The sequence below is a fragment of the Rhipicephalus sanguineus genome, chromosome 1, assembly GCF_013339695.2.
Source record: "Rhipicephalus sanguineus isolate Rsan-2018 chromosome 1, BIME_Rsan_1.4, whole genome shotgun sequence".
In the NCBI taxonomy this organism is placed as follows: domain Eukaryota; kingdom Metazoa; phylum Arthropoda; class Arachnida; order Ixodida; family Ixodidae; genus Rhipicephalus; species Rhipicephalus sanguineus.
Genome location: NC_051176.1, coordinates 333,306,426 through 333,329,753, shown reverse-complemented (window position 1 = coordinate 333,329,753; position 23,328 = coordinate 333,306,426). Strand labels below are relative to the sequence as shown.

Sequence of the window (23,328 nt, the reverse complement as noted above, 5' to 3'; positions counted from 1 at the left end):
GAAGTTGAGTACTTTTTCAGAAGTGAAATCTACGCCTTGTGTGAAAAGCGCTATGTGCGAAACGTTTTAATTCTTCCCTTGAAGGTTTCGAAGGCAATGGTGGCAGCAACGTTTTTTTGCTTTCCCCTTCGCCACATACAGCAGGAAAACTTGCAGGTAATTTCCTAATAAAGTGACTGATGACTCACATTTTTGCATCCGAGTTATCTTAGTTATGGTCGTCTTTAAGGTCGACATAAAACGTCGGCCTTAAAAAAAAACTAGGCAGTTGAAATCCACAGTTTGTCTCGCATCTAGTTCTTGCACCTGATCTTTCCCTCGCGCTGTGTAGTTATTACTTCGAGCTCTTAAATAACCGGAAGGTACACTCTTCTTAGTACATTACGGCACCCCAGCGAATCGACAAGTCGGATGTACAGACGGGACATGTGTTCACCTGTAATGCTGTCTTGTCAGCGCATTGTGTCGTCAATTTTTCCTTCGTGTGCCGTGTTTCTCCATGCGACAAACAAACCAAATAACACAGCCCAAAAGCCTTGTGAATTTCGGTTTGTTCCTTATAACGCACCAGGAACCATCACGTACCGTGCTCGCGGATTGAACCACGAAACTATAGGGATAAGTAATGCATGTACTTTCGTTTCCAGAGTCTACAGTTCTTGTCATATCGACGCAACAATTGACATGAGAGCAAAAACATAAGAAATACTTTCATCACAGCCAACAGTACCCTTAGCTGCCGGTCTTGCAGCGACATGATGCCATTTTCACGAACAAGTGCTTATTGCAGTCGTCTTCTTTTATGAAAAGATGCCGCGTTGCCGTCCGTGAGTGCTGCACACGCTATGTGGAACATTGGATCCATCACACGGTATCTGTACGGCCTTTCCAGGTGGAGACCCTCTGGAACGAAACGGAGGAGAGAAAGAGACCGCCCGGCATGTCGCCTCCACGGCCGGCACCACGGCCGGCACCACGGCTGTCTCTGCACAACACCGTAAACTGCCAGCACTGTTCCCATCCGGTGCCGCGAGCTGCCCTGCCACTCTACATGGACGACGTCGTTAACGCGGGCATGGCGCGTCACGTCTCGTCTATCCTTCCGTTCATCATGCCTTGGAACATGAACGAGAACGACATCCTGGATTTCGAAGATTTCCAGGAAAACCTGCAGCAGTACATATCCTATCGTGAGTTTCTGACCACTTACTTCGACAGCGGTTCTCTCCAATCTAAAATCCGCAGGGAGATATCCATTTGATATCGTGTTAAGCGACTACAGTGTTCCAGTGCCTAACATAGCCTCGGAGACCCGCAATCCCGCGTGAGAAGCGATCTCGCAGCCAGCTTCAAGTTGCGACCCTGCCACGGTCGGAGTGGCGTCTGGTTTTTGCAGCCATGCCAAGCCAAGCCGGCGACACGACGATCCGTCAGTGTGTTACATAGTTCAGCCTTCTGCACCTTAGTGTAGGAAAGCAACTTCACGAAGACTGTACTGCTTACAATGTTTGCTATCGATATTAGACGACCGGCACGGAGGGGCGCTATAATACTCAGTCTTAATGAAGAGGATAGGGATTTGATATGATATGCGGAATCGTCGAAATAGTATGACATTCTATGTTGGTGGTTACTTTGTGGGGACGAGGAAATGTCCGGAAATAGTTAATTAGAATGTTTTACAGACATCCAGCCCGGTGTCTGTAAGACTGCTTTAAAGATGGGCAAGCAAAAATATTCCTTATCAAAAGTCCGTAAGGATTCTGCGTTATTTCCTTAACGTGCAACGCATCACTTTGCAAAGCGCACTACAATTGATAACAACACATTGGTTTATGAACGCAAAGGCATCCTTGGTAAACTCGTCGTTTCTGAAATACTTGATCTCCGGGACCGATTCATTGAGGAATACGCGACATTGTATTCATATACATAATTAAATTCTGCAACACTTCTACGCAGGTCGTGCGGCGCTCATAGAGGACTACATCGACAGAAACAGCGCCTCTTCCTCGAGGGTCCCTGGGCACCAACTCTCAGACCCACGCACAGCGATCCCAGTGGCAAGACCAGCATCGCCAGCGCCAGCAAACGGAGCGCCAACAGCGGAAAGAACCGCAGATAGGACAGTGTGCGCAAGAAAAGCACCAGGCAGAACGACAGGCACCGCGACAGCAACGGCAGCAGCAACACGAACAGCAACAGCGACAGCACCAGTTTCTACTGCAACAACAACGCAGCCACTTTGGCTGCCTGCGCACGCGCCGTGAGGAGCAGTCGGCATCCGCTCGCGTCGCAGCCACCAGCGAGAACCACGACGCTGAACGAGAACAAAGGGCGGGCCAGGACCGCGGCAGTCAAGGCGATGACGTCACGGAGTTTAGCCGACGTCGCAGAAGTAACGCCGAGAACGTGGAGTAACTGCCAGTTGAGCGTGTTGGTGTACATTCATGTTTCCAAATAAAACTTTCAGCTTGACTAGCGCCTTGTCCTGTGTTCCAAAGTATCCGTTCTTTGTTGCGCTTCACCATCATGAACTTGAAGTACGAACAACTCGCCGTGGACTGACGAAGAACGCGCCATATAACCTGCTGCTACCGCGGATATCTGAATGCGATGTCCAAGTGCCGTAACACGTGTTGCAGCCCTGGGCTTGCACTTGGGGTGGGGTCTGGCCCCTTGACTGACCCCCCCCCCCCCCACGGCGAGCGAAGTGTCTGACGTCCCTTGCGCGAAGCATTTCGCCCAGTGGGTAAGCACTGAGAAGTCGTTTTCCATAGGTGAAAGTTAATGAGCCGTTAACACGTCGACTGACTACGTAGTAGCATCCCTTCGATCATTTGAGAACAAGCAACATTGACTTCCGAAAGCACCTTCCACTAAATATGTATCAACTGGTAGAATGCGTTAAGAGTTCCCTGCGGCATCTACTTTAAACACTGATGGCAACTGGGCCGCTGGTAGCGCATAAAGTGGGCTTCCAGAACTCTCTGCTCTTTGGAGTAAGTCTTCGTTTGTTAGTTGTGCGTTGCTGAAGTCATTCCCACGCTGATTCACAACCACGCAGACGAGGAGCCGAACAAACGACCGAAGGTCGTTCCGATAGTAATAAGTGAGAGAACGTGACAGAAAAATAATACGGCCGTCTGGTTCGTCGCATGGTCGGTCTATCGCAAAGATGTCGTCGTGGCGCTGGACACTCCTCGCGCACTGTGACGGTGACGAAGTGGGGACACGCCTAGCAGTTCCCTACGCCGTGGCGTGCGTGTCGCGGGCACGTCCGACCGCATAGCCAGTGAGGCAGCGAAAAGCGGTCGTGAAGTGTTGCAGGCTGGCGGGCGACATCCGTGTCCTGGGCGATAATATTCAGAACAGGAGTCTAAAAAATTAATGAATTCTGGCGTTTTGCGCATCAAAACTGGTATTTCATTACTAAACGCGTCGTAGTGGGGAAAAGTCACAGTTTCGCCGCAAGGCCGAAGCAATGAATGCGATAGCAAGAAACTAATGCTATATGAAGTGAGGCTCGCCAATGAATATTCTCAGTTTGAACAGCGCTCCTGTTGCAAAGGCGGCCGAAGCAGCGAAGGAAACTAGCGTGCTTCAAGTGTCGAGCGTGACTCTTGACAGTTCGCGCTCATATTCTGTTTGTTCGTTTAGCGGCGTCCCTTGAGCTCGAGTGGCTTTCGTACGCTCCGTAACATGAGCGCGGACACCATGGTGAAAGCGTGAAACATCCCTCTTCCCCTCAGCACAAGAAAACCGCGCGAGCAGACAGCCGAAGGGCAAGGTTCTCCCTGCGCAAGTATAGGAAGAAGCGAGCGAGCTCGCCGACGACTTTTAAATGCGCCTGTCGCGCTCCTAACGCCATATCGCTGGTAATGAAGAAACGCTAATAAGCGCAGCCGTCTCTGAGTCCGTGCAGCGGTAAAGGGTGTGTATATAACGCTCGCCGTTAGCTACGTGGAGGATCTGCGTTTCGTGGCGTAGTGGCTAGCGCCACTCGCTGCGGAGGAAGAGGTCCCTGGTTCGATTCCGCGCTTCGGAAGCATTTTTCTGAATTATTTTTCTTTGGGGCTTTTATACATACATACATACATACTTATACATATACGGTGCATGACGGCGGCGACGGCGACGGCAAAATCCAGCTGAGACTGTCCATATAATTGCTATCGCAATAAAAAGCGACGGGACATCCTATGCTTGAACGACAGCAGCTTTGGAAGCAGCGTAGTAGACAAATGTTACGTAGTAAATTTTTAGCATTACAAAGACTATAAAATCATAATCCGAAGAAACCAAAAGACTACAATGCATCGAAGAAGAATTGGAGCATATTCACTTTTATTTCTGAATGCGCAAAGAGATACAATATGCACAATACAAGCAGTGAAATGTTCTATGCGTGAAAATAATTTAGTGATTTGTTTAGTGATTAAATATTTGAAGTAATCATCAAAAGTGAAGATATGATAGGATACGTTAGACATTCGGGTGTTAGGAGGGCATTTGAACACTTTTTGATATCCTATTTGTTTATGGTCAGTTAAGATCATAAGCATCTCAATACTAAGTGCAAAAAAATAGGGCAAATGTTACGGCCGACTAAATATGTTGATATAATACTTATGGTTATGTTCGTGGTATATCTTTCTTGAAACTTGTGAAATAACGCAATCTTTTCGCTGAGTGCAAATTCTGCAGTCGCAAAATGATCCCTATTGGATTCCAAAAGGGAAGATAATAAGGCGTGAAGACAGGGACAAAACACAAGAAAAACAGACAACCCATAAGATAACAAGATGAATCCCCACTAACAAGTTCAACCTTCTGTCGTTCCTAGCAATGTTCACATAAATTACGTATACAATGGAGAATGCCCCACACATTCTGTTCTATCTCGCTGTAAGTGTACCATTTTGCGTCTTATAGTAATGGCATCTAAGAGCTTAAACTAGTCATCCCGGAAACATGTGGTACAACGCATGGCCGCAAGCGATGCAGTCAACGCGCACTGTATAATTACTTGCTTGTCCCGGGGTGAAATTCCGTGATTCAGGAAGCGGTCAGTCGCGTTCAGAGTTGGCAGCGACTCGCAAGTGTTCTGTTGAAAGCAGGAGCGCATGGGCAGCAAGTTACAAACGAACCCAACAGTCCATTTACTTGTAAGAATGGCAGACTGGGCTTGTTGGTTTAACATATTTGAAGTTTAAGGCGCGAATAAGACACGGACGAAGATAAGGAACACACACACGGAGGCGCTCCGTGTGTGTGTTCCTTATCTTCGTCCGTGTCTAATTCGCGCCTTAAACTTAAAAAATCCATTTACTTCAGCTGGCGATAGTTGCCGTAACATGTTATAAATCATCGACTACCGGTCCGAAAGTGTGTCTTCCTTCGTAAGGACTCGATCGCTTGTGAGGGCTCACGTAGGTGAACTGCGACGGCGGTGCTCCTTTCGAAATTTTTATGCACGACTCCTGATGCGCGACGTTGCTTTCCATAATAGCTAAATGCAAACAATGCCGTAGTTACGAAGAAAGAGGCTTGAAGAGATAGAAAGTCCTCGAAAGGCGGGTGTCGCTGGAGCCAACGTTTCGTGAAGCGGTCTTGTCGAAAGACAAAGCCGTTTGCCGATACGTTCGCTCCAGAGGCAGCCCCTGTTCAAAGATTTTTCGTAATGGCTAAAGTAACGTTAGAACATAAGACTAGCTTAAACTGCAGACATAGAAAGCAATAGAAGTGAACAGAGAAAAACATACATTGGAAAAACAGAGAGATGAGAGAAAAAGAAAGAAAGAGAAAAATAAAGAGAAACAAGAAAGGACGCCCAACTGCGCACTTTACAATCCTTGCTTAGGAACGTCACTTACATGGCTCAAAAGTTTAGTGCACCTTGTATTAGTGGCGCAAGGCTAGAGAAACAGCTGAGCTGATCGGCACCTAGCTGGTCCTGGTCTAATAGCTGAGCATCACTTGCGACCACCCTGTAATACTTGGCTAAGCTCACTAACTCCTTTGATGCGGGGTCACCTACCGGGAGTGAAGTTGAGTGTAGCCGAATTCAATAAAGTATAACTTAGCCAAACCAGGTTACTACCTAAGAGCGACTAGGTAATGCGTCGCAAGAAAAACTTAGGGAAAACAAGCATCCCCTCGCAAAAATTACGAAAACCAAGCATGACCTCGCAAAGGCCAAGACCAGCTAGGTTCCCATCAGCTGGGCTGTTTCTCTAGCCTTGCGCCACTAGTGCAAGCTATAGCTTACGAAAGAATTAGCACACGTATATATACGTATGCAAATTCTTTTGTTAGACCATGCCAACCATCTCTACAGACGGCGCTACAGCTCAAAATGATAACTGGAATCTCTATACAGCATAGAAGCGTGCTGTTCATCATGTACTCGGAGCACTACTGAAAATTTCTCCATAACCCGTTACCATAATCCACCATAATGACGGAATGTATCCATCATAATGATGGATATTGTAGTGCAATGGTGGACATGATAGAGGCATGGTGGGTGAGGTTGTGTTCCCCTCAGAGCAAGTGAGAAACCTTTGTCTCTGCGTCCACTTTACTGCCCTGAACCTGCCTAATATCGCTCACTTCGATGCTGCGGGGATCGCACGATGTCGCTCTGAATATCGGTCATGCTTTCATACGGCTTCGTCGAACCCTCGCCAATGAAAGTGCCCATGATGATGTCATGGCGCTCTCGTGAGCCTATTGTATAGATGTGTAAGAACGTCACGAGCAGCATTAACTTTATCAATGATAATAAATGTGCCCACAGCTGTAATATTGCTCCCTATCCTTTAAATATTAAAAGAAAGCACCGCCATATCCACGAAGTGAATGATGCTAGAGGAGCTTGCTCGGAGATGATCGGGTAACCCGCGAATCCGCCGTACAGATTCCTCTACCATCATATATAGACGTGACAACGTTGTTATAAATACATTAGCCCTCTTCGATTCGGCCTGCCCGGGCTCTCACCGCAGGGTCTTGGCGGCGAGCCCGAGCTGCTGCTGCGTTGCGAGCCCGCCGCGCTACTGCCATGGATGGGGTGTTCATGATGCGGAGCGGCAACGAAGAGTGTTCACTGAGTGAGCTCCCGGCGAAGAGAAAGGAAGCGCGCCAAATGCGAGCGCCAAACGAGAGGCGCGGTCCTCTAGCGGTCACATATCTAACTAGCGCGTACGCCGAGCGTGGTGTGCGCCGTCTTGAGCGGCGGCGCGCCATCTATTGAGCATTCTTGAAATCACCGGAGAGAGCGCAGCTGCGTCTCTGTGGGAGCAATGATGACTAGTGTACACGCCGACAACGGACAAGGCGCGAGCATAAGGAGCAAGCTCCTAAAAAAAAAATCAGTGGAACCTCCCTAAAAGGGAAATTATTGAAGACATATGCGTCGCCCTATATGTTCGTTCGGCTGACTGCTGTCGCTGTTGTAGCTGTTTTGGCACGTTTTGGGCGAAGGGCGACGTTTGCGTATGTACATAGTATTAAAGGCAACCGATACAATATACGTAGTCTCACGTAGCCCCACGTAGTCTGAGTGTTGTATTTCACGTTCCCTATTCTCCCATAAACACGTAGTCTTCCCTTTCTCTCTTGTGCGGGTCTTGTACTTCTTCCTCGTGTGTCCTTTTGCGCGCATTTGATCCCTGTACGCCTCAGTGGTAAAGTGGTTACGGTGCTTTGCTTTTCACCCGAAGGTCGCGGGTTCGATCCTGGCCGCGGCGGTTGCATTTCGATGGAGGCGCAATGCAACAGGCCTTGCAACAGGCCTAACGTGCGATGTCAATGCACGTTAAACACTAGATGGTCGAAACTTCCGGAGCCCTCCACTCACATAATATTATTATTCCCTGTACAGTGAGTGCGAGTCTGTGGGTGCAAGGGATGATAGCTAATTATGCGTCGTCACCGTTCCACAGCTGCAGGACGTCGTCAAATGCGCACACAATGAGCTTAAAGTGGGTGTCTCGGGAATTCGCCCACATTCTTTCTTTGCCAGCGACGTACGGGCAGATTGTTTTGGATCGACTCGCCAAATAGTGCTACCCAACAAAACTAAGAAATGCCACTGCGTTCCGCGATTTGACATGAAAATAGACTTTCGTGCTTCCAGCATTCAGTGGCCATCGTGTACACTCGAGTTGTGTTCCCTGCATTGCAGCGCAAGATCGAGATGCGCTGAACGACCGCTACCCGCAGTGCGCGTCTGCGCATCCCAGTTCGTAATTGTCTTGGAATTGATATAGAATATTTGCTCTTGAATGTGAGTGGAATCATCAGCGGCGACGTAGTGTTTGTCACGTTCGCAGTTTAGGAATTTACGTGAATCTCCTTCGCAATACGCCTCGAACGACCACTTCGTTTATTCCACGTCCGCGCTCATCAGGTCAGCCCCAATAATGTAACGTCGCCGATGCCACCGCTTCGTCTGCGGAATCAATAGGATTTTCCCGCTACTAACATGATTCGCATACGCATCTCATCGTAAATTCGATGGAGCTCGGCAAGACCAATTAAAGGGAACTCGGGACAGACAACTCTTCGAATGGGTATGCAAACACCAACTCACTCTTGCCTTTCTTCCCACCAAAAAACCACTGCCACAATTACTCTAAGACCACGCTCGCTTTTTTTTTTGTAGCTACACTGGTAAAGATGGAGCAGTTTCGCGTGGCAGTCCGAGAGCCCAGCTGCGCATGCGCGAGGAGCGGTGAAGTCACGGCGCACAGCTGGCGCCGCTAAAGCGCCGAAGCCGCTGCCGCCTTGCGGGCCTCGCGGGTCTGCGCATTCCAGAGGAGTGATGTCATAGCTGCGGCAGACACACTGGCGCCCGCCGGCGCGTGTCCAGCTGTGCGCCTCCGTTGCGCAGTAGCCAAGTCTCACACTGCGCCGGGCATTGGGGCCATAGAGACGGCAGCGTGTTGCTACACTGACCACGGAGCCGTCTTTGTGGCAATAAAGAAATGACGTTGGGCAAAAAATAATTATACATGTGCCACATAATGCGTATACCGTTTGTGTGTCATTGAAGCAGCAGTAAGCATGATAATCAAGCTAATCCTAGACAACCAGGAGAGCTAAGAATAATCAGCTGAACCTTGGCTCACGCTACGTATATCCTGGCATAGCCGAGCTAAGCCACTACAATTTTTCCATTTGCGCGGATTACCGTTATCGCCAGACAATTTATGTTTCTATGCTGTGATTACTGTATTTCAATTCAAAACTACAAATGATGCCCTCTATGCTTTTTTTGGCTTCATTATCAGTCGGCTTTATTGGATTGTGTCTAACAGAGAAACGAGCTCCTTTATTCATTCCCCGTCTTTCGATATGTCCCATTACCAATATCAATGCCCCCAAAGATATCTATACACTTACGTTGTAGCGCCAATGCGACCACCACCACGGCCCATAACTGGAATGTTTGAATAGTCATTGAAAGAGGGGCCTTACTCCTTCCATTGATCGCACTATTTCTCCTCTCCCCTATGTCCTACATACCTATAATCTATCAAGAACAGTTATTCCTCTCTTTCTTTTGTTTCTTTTTTCTCCGGCGTTTTGCCTGCCGGATCTTCTAATAAAGCCAGGAGTGACGTAGGATGCCTCCCTGTAGATACTTACACGCTTTTGTAGTTTAGGAACTCAACTGCAAGGGCATGGATTCGATTCCCGGCCAAGTCGGCTGCATTTCGATAGCGACGAACTTTGGAAACACCCGTATATTTGGGTGTACGTTAAACAACTTCAGTTCATAAAGTCAATCCTAAGCCTCAAACCTACTACAGGGTGCTTCGTAATGATTACGTGGTTTCATCACGTGAGACTCCCCAATTACAACTTTTAAATGCGTCCGTTGATCCGGGAGCAGGACTGCCTGGCCATCTTTCTCTCTCCTTTTTTTTTACTTCTTTACTCAAATGTACATCACGTGTACAGTACTGACGGATTGAAGCGCGACAGGGTGAACGCGTAGTCGCTGGTACAAGCAGCGCCGTCCGTGAGCGCCAGTGGAAGCAAGCTTTTGCGTTGTGACACAGCGCGAGGGCGAGAGTAATCTTGAGGCATGATTGATTATTGCTTCCAGTCGCCAAAGACCTGTTCTGTGGTTCACCGGAGCGCCAGCTGTGCGATGGAATCTTGGCGCGCTTTTATTTTCAATTTTCTGGTGCAAAGCTGTGGAACAATTGGCCTCTTGCAATGAAACTCGCAAGAAATTTTGACATTACCTGCAAACGATACTTCGTTTCTAACCAAGCATTTCCTTGAGTTTTTATGTATTCTTAAAAATTTTCTCACGTATATTTAGTGTGTTTGTAGTATATGTGCTCGTTCTTTTTTAGTTATCTTCTTTGAATATGTATAATACTTATCGCTTATGCATTTATGATGTGCTCACCGCTGTGACTCAGCTGTTTGCACCGTCATTTGCACCGCGCCAGGCCTGCAGCGCACCGCTGGAGCGCATCGCAAGTCCGCAACGTATCGCTATTCTAACACACCAGATATCAACCAGCAGAAAGGGCGAATTCCTGGCGAGTGGGCCGCACTTATCTTTATTGCAGAAACGGGCTGCTTATCTTGTCAGTTAACTTAATGAATGCAGGGCGGACACTCATGGTGCTTTCAGCGTGTTTTAGCATTTTCCGAAGGTGTTTAGTGCGGGCCTGCTATAAAGCCTTTATCACCCATCTCTGTTGTGCTGTTTACCTCATTCGCGCCGCGTTTCGCACGTTAAACGCGAACTTGTCTCATCTTGTCTAGCATTTTTTTTATTTGTACAGTGAAATTGTATACGGCTATGGCGCTGAGAAGGCGCAGGCCTACTTTAAGTGGTACATGGTGGAAATCTTGGCGACGAAAGTGTATGCGCCGTGGGTCACCAGAGAGTTCCTGACTTACCAGGAAGCGCTAGACTTCCAGTGTCGCTTTTGTTTCGCAATTGTGGAACAAACCGCCAGCTATGCGTTCTTAGCGCCGTATGTCGCAAAAATGTTTACGCAAGCAGTGAGGGACGATATTAGGCTACTCTTGCAGAAAGTGCGTCTGTCTTACAGCGATGTGTTCGCCGATGTCCACGGCCTGCGATCGAGCGTCAAAGTGTTGCCTTCCTACTCGAATAGCTCTGGACGAATTTTCGAGCTGCTGCAGCTCTCAGATGCAGATTCTCTAGAAGCAAACTACGCGCGCTACGAAGACATGACCACGGATCCCCTCGAAAATTGGAGGCGACTAGTGCGCGGTAGAAGCAGTTCCTTCTGGAGTAGCGTATCGATGGGGACGGCTGACACTCTTCCGTCTGACTTGCTGTATTACGAGGTCGAAAGTATATCCCACGACTTCAGCTTGCGGCCAGACGTGGCTGTGTTGCCCGCCTACGACAGAACCACACCCCTCTTGCTCAAGCTCGCTAGCCTAGGTGCGCTCATGGCGTCCGCTATGGCGAAAGTTTTGTACTCGGTGCAGATGAGCAAGAAGGATTGGAGCGCGGCGGCTACATGCATTCTCCAGCAGAATGGCACGGACAGTACGGACCTAGGTCAGTTTGTTTACCTGGAGCGCGTGATTGCTATGGCGGTGATTGAGTCTGCGGCTAGGGCACAGTGGGAAGAAATCAAATCAGTCGCTCTTCCAGGTTTGACGTATTTATCCGGCATGAAGCTCCTGTACGCCATTTGGTGCTACCAGCAGTGCGGAGAGAAAGATGGAAAGCGATTGTGCAATGAACCACTCAGGGAACTTAGTTTCTTCGGAGACACCTTTAAATGCGAACCCGACGCAGCCATGAGAAAGCCGATAGCCTGCACGTCGGAATGGTTCAGCTTTCGCCAGAATAGGCCGTTATAGAGCCAGCTTCCATTGTACCGGGCAGAATCGAAGATGGCTGGCTCTCGGCTTTCGCACTGCCTTTTTGTTCTCTCGAAAGAGTTGAAGCGTGACGCATTTGATCATACAGACTATACTCGCTGCCATTTTGACCTTATGAGCACAACAATGTGATGCTTTGCACTATTTATGTAAGATATCGTGAACACAATACCTCATTTTTCTACCGCTCTTAACAAAATGTAAATGATTAAACACGAGTTCTGTACATTGCACGTTCACGTGGCCATTTGCTTCAATCCAGTTTGCACGTGGTGCGTCTACGAGATGCGTTTGTTTCGGCTCTGCAGTTATCTCTTGCGCTCTCACTCAGCCGAGTGTAGAGCGGTTTATAGCAGCTATTTGAAAGTGCACAACGGCGCACAGCATGGTGCGTTGCATGAACTAAACGCAAGCCCAATTACACGTATTAGAGGCTGCCTAAAACGGGCTTGTAGCCATGTTCAACAGCGCTGTCAGGGCACGCAGTACAAGAATAATGCTCTTATTATTGCGCCGGTGTCGTACTGGGCATTTTCTATAGCGATCAAGATCGATCGTCAATAATCACGATGTGGAGCGTTCCGTGTAACTCGGATAATGTGTAACATGCTCATTATGTAAAGTTGTCAGGGCGGCTGGGTCTCGCAGGTTGCTCTGGTGCGCTCATGAGCGCACTAAAGATGCATCAAACCTTCCATGCAATCCATTTACAGCTACAGTCTATGTTCAGTGCCAAAGATTGATCGGCTTAATTGGGTGCGACGACGACCATTGATGGCAACATGAGTGCATCATCGTTCGACGGCACTGCTTTTCACAGCGTAACGACATGAATTTAATCTTCTACATTGCTCTCATGTATAAGATGTGTCACAAGAATTAATAACAAACAATAACCGTGGGCAGCGCCATCACTGCGTCGTACACTGCGTGGTGGTAGTTGCTGAGCACAAGCGGTGGTGAAAATGGCGAACATTAAGAGCTCAGCATCGAACCAAAGGAACAAGATTTCAACAAATTTTCTGTGTCACGTGGCTTTCACGCCTTCCCATTCACTTCGATTAGGCACTGTGGTCTGTCATGGGCATGGCGGCGGCAGCGTCCGCGGAACATCGATCGGACATTTGTTCCTTGTAGTTGGGAGCTTTGGAATAAAGAGTCAGTATCAGATCAGTGCTGCAAGAGCATACATTAAGTTTTACTTTCTTTGAAACAAGTGTACAGAACAAATCTGCTAGGGGATCGTAGGAATCAAGTTCACTCGCTTGATCAGCTGCAACCCAGCTGTTGTTTTGGGAAGCTGAACGTTTTCACTTGCGACTTTGCGAATGCAAGTTAATCCCGGATCGAGTTCAGCATACTGACACTACACAGCAGTGTCCGAATATCAAGTTTTTGTCAAGTAGTTCTGTTCCTGTCTATGTTGAAGCGTCGTCGTTTTGTGCCGTTACTGCAGGGCTGCCCCTCGCAGACGAGCGCATGCGTGAAAGCGATACGAGGGGCTGCGTGTGAACTTTGCCCCAATCGTGAACTTCGTTTTCGTCGTGTATTTAGATTTCGAACTATTACGCAACAAGCAACGCCGAACGCATCCATTCTAGTAGAAACGTGACGAGTCACAAGATGCTACGAAAGTCACGTACAGCGGTGGTCAAAAGTTCCCAGGCCGCTATTCCATGTAATCCTATGGCAGCGTGGCCTGGGAACTTTTGACCACCCTTACGCTCATTTCTCAAATGATGCTTCACTAGGAGTTCTAGGCCCACTCCGTGACTCCAATACCATATTTTTCACATACTCTCTGAAACGGTGCGGTGGCAAATAGTCGTTTAGCCCGCTCACCCTACTTAGGTTTTATTGCACCTATAGCAGTCTAGCAAGCTGTCTTTTCATTATTTCTTTCATTCATTCATTCAAGCCGCTTTTTCTACGCTGTACTGTTACCTATAGAACGACAGTCTTTACAGCCGTATACGCCTGCGTCGACTCTCGTTCTATCAATTTCCTGCCTGCTCTTTTTTTTCCCCAGTGCTCTAGAGGTATCTTGCTTATCTCAACCATGACTGACGTATTTCAGCGGATATTTTTTTTCCTTTCGCGCCCGCGAAGCAAAGTGGTGGACATTTTAACGCGATAGCGTTAGAGAGCTCGTGTCGCAGAAATTCCGCCGTCGGCGTCGGCACCGTTGGTTGTGAGCGAAAAATCGTCCGTGAGCGAAAAATCGAGAAAGAAGCAAATAAAGTAAGGAATATAATGGTCTCATTGAGGATCGAACCCGGGCCGTTCGCGTGGCAAGCAGGTGTCCTACCACAAAGCCACGATGTTACTTGCAGCTGCTATGAAACAAAAAACCACATAAATGCCATGTAGGGAAAGGATTTGAATGGCGCAGGCTCTCTCAACGCATTTTGTTGGGCAGGTGTCACGACGAAAACGAGCCCATTCGGCGATTTGTAGGCGCATTTGGGAGGCCATCAAACTACGTCGAAAAAGGCCGGGATAGTCCCAGCCATCGCCGCTAAAAACCCACACGAACTTTCAAACAGCTCTAAAAATGGACAACTATGTCCATCCAGCGGAAAACATATCAAGCCACCATCGGCTTTCCAGAGGAGGCGTTGATCCAAGCAAACAGCAAACGCTAGATAATGTGCTGCCGTCTGTGAGGCATTGTGAGACTCTTCATGGCCTCCGAGATGGCAAGCGCGCAGCGTCTATCTTGGAGGCCATGCGACTGTCGCTTTAGATCAAAAACCTGTATGTACCATTCGCGCGCGTGCGCGCGTGTGTGTCTGTGTGCGTGTGTGTGTAACGATACACATTAATAAGTATGCACTTACTGGTTGAAGTGCGCACTAGGGGCCGAATTTCGCTATTGCGTTCAACTCTTAAAGGCGAAGCTTAAGGGTCCCGCAATTTGTTTTTTATTTTTTCTCTCTCATTTCTTTTTTGGTGTTGACAAAACCGTGTACTGCGCGATTCCAGTGCACGTTAAAGAACCCCGTGTGGTCGAAATTATCCAGAGACCGCCACTTTATCACCTCGCATAGCCCGAGTCGCTTTGGGACGTTAAACCCTTAAACCAACCTGCATTCTTAAGGGGCTTGAGTTAATTGTTGGCTCAGCGAGCACAGAACCATCACACTGTGAACACTTTGCATAAACAAAATGTGGCTATATGGCGCTTTCACTTATCGCACAAGCGTCGCCGAGTACGGCCGCCAGAGGTTCGAGGACAAGCGGGCGACGTATGCTTCCACGCTCGTCTAATCATTACACGCTGAGCGTCGCCCTGCTAAAGCTTAGCATTTCACGGCTTTTAATTTATACAGGTATTAGAATTTCCTTCATTGTGCTAAGCAACGTGAAGTGTCACGGTGCGTGCGCATACATCGAGTGCCACCAATTTTTTTTTCATTGCTCGTTAGGCTGTGTGTTCTGGAGCTACAGTTCATTGTGTAAAGCTCCGGCGCAAGGTGCATATAATGTCATTGTTGCTAAATGTGGTTATCGAGATTTCCAAAACTAAAATTAACGTATATAGAACGTTCGCTAGCATGTTGTGGTTGGTACAAATGGTAGCAGGCACAAGTACTTATTTGCAGTCAATTGCAGGTGATATTCAGTGAGTAAGTTTTAAATACACGACGAAATAACAGTTACCACATTAATTAGGGAAGAAATCCACACGGAAACAAGCATTATATATAATTCACGCCCGCGTGCTAAAAACATGGCCTAAATGCGTTCCGTAGAGAACAGCGATGTTTACTGCGTGCGTATCGCAATGACACGCACACATTTTAAGGTAAATGTACGTTCCGCCCACATTAGGACTGACATTCGCGCACGAACTATATTACAATCTGTAAATGTTGCTCAAGGGCGTCATTGTGCAGTTTTACTAGTCGATGAGGTCGATTTCAAAAACATGGCGCAGCTGTCCAGCCACCCAGCAGAGCACGTTATGTGCGCAACTTTTGTCTCCCTTATCGTAAGTGAAAGAAAATTCTATAAAAGAAATATTCGCAGTCGACAGGATTCGAACCTGTGCGGGGAGACCCCAATGAATTTCAAGTCCATCGCCTTAACCGCTCGGCCACGACTACCGCTGCTCGGCCATCTGTCAATATAAAGGTAGAACTCTTTCGTTTCGTGTCTATTTGAATTTCATTAGAGTGTACTAGTACAGGGGAGTGCTCGGAACAGCCGCAGCACCAATGTACAGAAAGTGAAGCTCAAACAGAGTCAATGTGCGCAACTTTTGTCTCCCTTATCGTAATTGAAAGAAATTATATAAAAAAAATATTCGCATGTCGACAGGATTCGAACCTGTGCGGGGAGACCCCAATGGATTTCAAGTCCATCGCCTTATCCGCTCGGCCACGACTGCCGCTGCTTGGTAACATGTCAGTATAAAGGTATAACTCTTCCGTTTCGTGTCTATTTGAATTTCATTAGAGTGTACTTGTACAGGGGAGTGCTCGGAACGGCTGCAGCACCAATGTACAGAAAGTGAAGCTCAAACAGAGTCAATGTGCGCAACTTTTGTCTCCCTTATCGTAAGTGAAAGAAATTATATAAAAAAATATTCGCAGTCGACAGGATTCGAACCTATGCGGGGTGACCCCAATGGATTTCAATTCCACCGCCTTAACCGCTCGGCCACGACTGCCGCTGCTCGGCCATCTGTCAATATAAAGGTAGAACTCTTTCGTTTCGTGTCTATTTGAATTTCATTAGAGTGTACTAGTACAGGGGAGTGCTCGGAACAGCCGCAGCACCAATGTACAGAAAGTGAAGCTCAAACAGAGTCAATGTGCGCAACTTTTGTCTCCCTTATCGTAATTGAAAGAAATTATATAAAAAAAATATTCGCAGTCGACAGGATTCGAACCTGTGCGGGGAGACCCCAATGGATTTCAAGTCCATCGCCTCATCCGCTCGGCCACGACTGCCGCTGCTTGGTAACATGTCAGTATAAAGGTATAACTCTTCCGTTTCGTGTCTATTTGAATTTCATTAGAGTGTACTTGTACAGGGGAGTGCTCGGAATGGCTGCAGCACCAATGTACAGAAAGTGAAGCTCAAACAGAGTCAATGTGCGCAACTTTTGTCTCCCTTATCGTAAGTGAAAGAAATTATATAAAAAAATATTCGCAGTCGACAGGATTCGAACCTGTGCGGGGAGACCCCAATGGATTTCAATTCCACCGCCTTAACCGCTCGGCCACGACTACCGCTGCTCGGCCATCTGTCAATATAAAGGTAGAACTCTTTCGTTTCGTGTCTATTTGAATTTCATTAGAGTGTACTAGTACAGGGGAGTGCTCGGAACAGCCGCAGCACCAATGTACAGAAAGTGAAGCTCAAACAGAGTCAATGTGCGCAACTTTTGTCTCCCTTATCGTAATTGAAAGAAATTATATAAAAAAAATATTCGCAGTCGACAGGATTCGAACCTGTGCGGGGAGACCCCAATGGATTTCAAGTCCATCGCCTTATCCGCTCGGCCACGACTGCCGCTGCTTGGTAACATGTCAGTATAAAGGTATAACTCTTCCGTTTCGTGTCTATTTGAATTTCATTAGAGTGTACTTGTACAGGGGAGTGCTCGGAACGGCTGCAGCACCAATGTACAGAAAGTGAAGCTCAAACAGAGTCAATGTGCGCAACTTTTGTCTCCCTTATCGTAAGTGAAAGAAATTCTTTAAAATAGATATTCGCAGTCGACAGGATTCGAACCTGTGCGGGGAGACCTCAATGGATTTCAAGTCCACCGCCTTAACCGCTCGGCCACGACTGTCTTTTTTTTTATTTATTGCCTGGCTTGGACATTGTACAGGGCAATCATTGCACACTCACATAATACAATAAAAAGGAACAAGGATTGGCATCAGTCCCATTTGGACTGATGTTGTCCTCTTAAAAATACTTAAGGGTTGCCAGAGGTTCAAACCTTGACAACCATTCTTGCTCGATCTCCTGTATTTTGCTACACTCGATGAATGCAGACATGCTTTGCCTGAAATAAATCACTGCTGGCTTTGCATCCGGGTCGAAGTGGTATCCGGCCATTCGCGCACGCCATATACAGTGGAGGCCGGTCAACATCACTACATCAAATGGTACCCCCTCATCATTCGTTACTGTGAGATAGCTTATCCCGTGTGGATCCAGTGGAAAATCCTTCTTTATTGTCCTCTGCAAAATGTCCCAAAAATGTACCCCTTCCCAACAATGCAAAAAAACATGGTCTATTGTTTCTGGTTTCTTATATATCAAGCAGTGTGACCCCCATGGTGTAAAAAAGCCCCGTTCCTCTGTGAAAGTCTTTACTGATAGTGTTCCTGTGTGTACTTAAAGAAAATGTTTTCACTCCTGTAGGTACCTGCATGTTCCTCACCCGCTTCAGTACATTTTGTCCCGATCTTCCACTGTATATGGCCCTGTACAATGGTACTGGCAAAACCATATCACATACATCTTTGTACAATTCTTTTCTTCTAACACTTGCTAGATAGTCCAACGAAAAACGAACAGATAAAAACGTACACTGTCTACCACTTCCTTGAGATAGCCACGCAACGTCACGGGCCGGCTATCCGTAGTGACAACAAGATCTGGTAAAGCACTTCCTAACCTGAGCTGGCATACCGTACGCAAAAACGGATCCCTGACGTCACGGAAAAACAAAAATCTATTTACTAATTGTCTCACAAATAGGTGCGCCAAACCGAGACCTCCGTCCTTCACGCGCCTGAACAAATTGGTCCGTCTGCACCTTTCCCATTCCGAGCCCCATATAAAAACTGCGAACACTCTGTGCAGCCTTTGCGCGTTGATCCTTGAACAATGTAGCACCTGCATTACATACCACAGTTTAGTGATAAAAAACATGTTGCATACAGTAGCCATAGCAAAAACAGACAGGTTCATGCCTTTCCATCTGTCTGCTTTTTCCTTCGTCTATTTTGTTTAACGCGACCAATACTCCTCGCTGCCGTTATAACATTCAAGGGGAACACCGAGGTACTTTGTCGGTGTTTCCGTCCAGTGCACATTCGCAAAATGGTCGGGCTTTGAAGGCCACCTTCCCTGCCAAAGCCCAAGGGATTTCCCCCAGTTTACGCGACTCCCTGTGACGCGACAAAAATGTTTCACAACACTTATCGTTTCCTCTACACTTTCTTTGTTCGTACAACACACCGCAATGTCATCTGCATATGCCAGCAGCTTAACTTCCACTGCCGCCAAGCTGAAGCCACGTATTTTTTCGTTTTCAGTTATAGCTAAGCACATCGTTTCGATGTAAATACAAAACAGAAGTGGGCTGAGGGGCAGCCTTGACGCACAGAACGCATTACGTGAATTGGTGCCCCCAAAGACTTGTTAACAATTAAACGTGTTGTGCAGTTCTGGTACGCCAAGGCCACTCCCTCCTTGATGATGGAACCAACATTAATATGATCTAAAATGACAAACAAAATATCATGCGCAACACAATCAAAAGCTTTCTCCAGGTCTATCTGGAGCACAGCAACGCCAAGTAAATCCTCGTCACAACACTCTAGCACACACCGAATCTTGTGAATGTTTGAGCTAATAGTTCTGCCTTTGATTCCACAAGTTTGGTGCTCTCCAACAATTTCTTTAATGACAACTTGAAGTCGCGCTGCCAGAACCTTCATAAAAATCTTGTAGTCAACATTGGTCAGCGATATGGGCCTATACGATGTCACCAGTTTAAGTTTTTCCCCTTCGTCCGTTTTAGGAATTAATATCGTATGCGCTTTGCTAAAGGAGGGTGGCAGAGTTTTCCGTTCGTACGCCTCATTGAACAGCTCAGCTAACCCCGGGGACAGTTCTGTTCTAAACGTCTTATACCACGCAGCGGTTAGGCCATCGGGTCCCGGTGACTTTCCGGGGTTCAGATGACCAATCGCGCGTTCCACTTCGCCTTCCGTTATTTTGCCTTCCAAGAGCTTTTTTGTGTCGTCACTAAGCCGCGGCATGCGCTTAAGATACTCTTCTTTAAAACCATGTACATTCGCTTTTCGAACTGCAAAAAGTGACTGATAATACGCAAAAAAAGCCCGTTCGATGGTTTCATTGTCGCTCGCGAGAGTCCCGTTGCAATAGACCTTATCGATGTGGTTTCGGCGTCCTTGCGCTTTTTCGAGACCAAGCGCCCTTTTAGTGGGCGTCTCACCCGCGGCAAGATCCTTTGCTCGAGCGCGAACCCAGGCGCCTTGATAACGCTCTCTGTCATGCAGTTCTAATTTTTCCTTGACACTGCGCACCTCGTCTTTACAAGTCCCAGGCTCCCGACTTTCTAGGGCTATCAGCTGCTGCAGTGTTTTCTTCAGACTTCTTTCTTTTATTTGCGCTTCGAATTTTAGCGTGCTCGATCTGTCTAGCGCTTTCATTTTCACCTTCTGCTTTAAACACTCCCATTTCTCTGCGACTGTTTCAGTTTTTTCCATAAGCACTTCATTAATGGTCTCGTGCACTGCTTCTAAAAATGGTTCGTCTTTTAATAACAATGCGCTCAGTTTCCATAACTCCCAGTTGAAAGCCTTACACTGTTTCTTCATGCCTATGCGACACACAACCAAACAGTGATCTGAAAACGACACTGGCTCAACCGAAAAATCGTGACACATAGGCAAAATATCTAGGGATAGGTATATGCGGTCTAAACGCGCATGGCTATTGCCTTGAAATCGCGTGTACATCACTTCGCGATTTGCTGCGACACATTCATACACGTCATCCAAGTCATTTTCGTTTATTAATTTGCCTAGCACGTCACTGCTTTTGTCACGAACGCCAGTGCTATTGACTCTATCGCGAGCACTTAAAACACAGTTAAAATCCCCTAACAAAACCACCCTCTTATCACACTTTGTCCACTGAAACAGGTTAGAAAAAAACTGAGCACGCTCTTCTACACTATTCGGTGCGTATACGCATATTACTCTGAATTCAGTGGCACTATATACAAAGTCACAATAAACAATTCTGCCTGACTGGCATGAAAAAACACTTTGCACAAGAAGGCTTTGCAATTTTTTCACAAAAAGAACACAACCCGCGGACGTTCCTATCGCGTGGCTTACGACCGCGTAATATCGGTCAGTGAAACGGCGCACCATGCTCCCGGTCTCCTCCTCTTCGTCTACCTTGGTTTCCTGGACGGCTAGGACGTCTATGTCTTGGTCTGTGAGCAACCGCAAGGCCACGACTGCCGCTGCTTGGCCATATGTCAGTATAAAGGTAGAACTCTTCCGTTTCGTGTCTATTTGAACTGCGTTAGAGTGTACTAGTACAGGGGAGTGCTCGGAACGGCCGCAGCACCAATGTACAGAAAGTGAAGCTCAAACAGAGTCAATCCACCTGCGGCGCTGCGATCGGTAGTCAGCAATGTGTGGTCGTTTAAGAGTTGCGCGCGGCTCCGCCAAAGTGGTGCAGAGGCAGAATGCCGCTTCCCACGCAAAAGGCCCAGATTGGAATCGCAGCTGTAGATGCTGGGTTTTTATTTTTATTGTCACTTTTTACAGCTGTACTGGTTTTGCTTTGTTTCTTAAAACTAGCTTCAGTTGCTACGTACTGCTACAAAATGTAACGTAAAATGTGAAGTCTCGTTTTGAGTCTCGTATAAGCAAAAATTTTGGAGGCCATACTTTACGTTTTTCTTGAATGCCATGCGGTGGCACTGCAGATAATTACGCTCACTGTCAGATTTCTTCTATTTCACTTCACATTTCACGTTACTTTTTGTAGCAATACACAACAACTGAAGCTAGTTCTAGTGATAGCAACTACGTGACTGCTACCATGCGCTAGTCTACTGCAGACCTCTCAACCGTGCTTCGAGCGAAATGATAAACTTTCACTTATAAACATCGATGCTAATGATGAACGTACAAAAGCACAATCTATTTCAAACAAGAAGAATGAGGCTTAGGCAGATCCATCTGATCACCGACCAAACCCATGCCACCGTACTTGCAGTTCACAATACATAGCCCCTAGCTCGTTCCATTATTTTTAAAGGAAATTATATGCCTGCGCTCACTCGTATCGGTTCTTTGTATCGGGCACAAGGTTAGTCAGAATAAAGGGCGAATACAAATAATGGCTTGTATTGCTAAAGTATACTGCCAGTATACCGGCATCCGTAGCAACTGGAGCCGACGACAGCTGTGTGACCTAAATCGAAATCGACCTTTCCATTTGCTCTAAAGTATGGGCCACTTCAATACGGTAAGCCCGCACAGATATGAGGACACTGGCGATGTTGCTTTTGGAATGAGACAACGGCTTCATTCCAAAACGGCTTCAGCTGCATTCCAACGGCTTCAGCTGCATTTATTCTTGTTCTTGATTAGAACCACATCCATGAATGCATCGGCGACCAGGGGCGATCTCTGCAGATGTTAGAAATATAGTCCTTAAACCAGTTCACTGTGTAGGTGTATCGTAACTTTCGTGAAATAAACACATAAGTATGACACAAACGACAAAGTAGATACGCTGCTACGTAAAAATAATCTCGTAACTATTTTCCACGCCGCTATGATACATTCTACGCACAGTTAAACCTCGTTGTAACGAAATTGAAGGGGCGCCGCGATTTGCTTCTTACAACCAATATTTCGTTATAGCCGCAGCGAGAATTTGCTGCGGATATTATACACTGTTTATACCCAAAACAAATAGCGGGCGAAATAGCATCTCGCCGCACCTCGGTACACAACAGAATAAGTGCATTCCGGAGATAAAAATGTAAAAGTCACGCACCTACTTTATCGGAGTTCAAAATACATAACACTTACTTAACTCGGAGGATGCGTGGCGGGAGTTTTGAACTGCTAAATACAGTTGTCGCGCTGCGCACCGTCTCAAATCCGCATTATGCACTGTCGTGACATTGGCTCAAACTTTTCTTTCATAACAAAATTTCTTCGTCATATCTCGTAACAGGCAAATTTTACCTTGTTAAAAGGAGGTTTCAAATGCATTGGTTTCTATGGGGACTTTCAAGGGGAATTACGATTTGTTCGTTATATCCGTTATTTTGTTATGACCCGTCTCTTTATAACGAAGTTTAACTGTATATGTCTTGACCATAGGTCGGCAAATAAATTGGAACTCACTCAGACTCACTCGCGAAATATATTCTGCTCTCATGGCTCACTCGGGCTCACACTCACCGAAATTCTCCTCAACCCGAATCACTTGGACTAAGACTCAGTAAACTTTTTTCCATCTGGACTCACTCGGACTCAGACTCACCAACATATTACCCAGCCGGACTCACTCACACTCAGACTCACGGCCCGACCTCAGTCTGAGAGAGTCTGTGTGAGTCGACTCATGAGTGAGTTTGCCGACCTATATGGTCTTAGCACACTTTGTAAA

The 23,328-nt window shown here is 47.0% G+C and overlaps 7 non-coding genes across 7 annotated transcripts; all 7 read right to left on the bottom strand.

Moving 5' to 3' along the window:
* Positions 1–15,928: 15,928 nt before the first annotated feature.
* Positions 15,929–16,010, bottom strand: Trnas-uga (transfer RNA serine (anticodon UGA)). Its single transcript has one exon. It is a non-coding gene; the product is annotated as a tRNA-Ser (tRNA).
* A 201-nt stretch (positions 16,011–16,211) lies between these two features.
* On the bottom strand, positions 16,212–16,294 carry Trnas-uga (transfer RNA serine (anticodon UGA)). Its single transcript has one exon. It is a non-coding gene; the product is annotated as a tRNA-Ser (tRNA).
* Positions 16,295–16,494: 200 nt separating this feature from the next.
* Positions 16,495–16,576, bottom strand: Trnas-uga (transfer RNA serine (anticodon UGA)). Its single transcript has one exon. It is a non-coding gene; the product is annotated as a tRNA-Ser (tRNA).
* Positions 16,577–16,777: 201 nt separating this feature from the next.
* Positions 16,778–16,859, bottom strand: Trnas-uga (transfer RNA serine (anticodon UGA)). The gene has a single exon. It is a non-coding gene; the product is annotated as a tRNA-Ser (tRNA).
* A 200-nt stretch (positions 16,860–17,059) lies between these two features.
* Positions 17,060–17,141, bottom strand: Trnas-uga (transfer RNA serine (anticodon UGA)). Its single transcript has one exon. It is a non-coding gene; the product is annotated as a tRNA-Ser (tRNA).
* Positions 17,142–17,342: 201 nt separating this feature from the next.
* Positions 17,343–17,424, bottom strand: Trnas-uga (transfer RNA serine (anticodon UGA)). The gene has a single exon. It is a non-coding gene; the product is annotated as a tRNA-Ser (tRNA).
* Positions 17,425–17,625: 201 nt separating this feature from the next.
* Trnas-uga (transfer RNA serine (anticodon UGA)) lies at positions 17,626–17,707 on the bottom strand. The gene has a single exon. It is a non-coding gene; the product is annotated as a tRNA-Ser (tRNA).
* Positions 17,708–23,328: the final 5,621 nt, after the last annotated feature.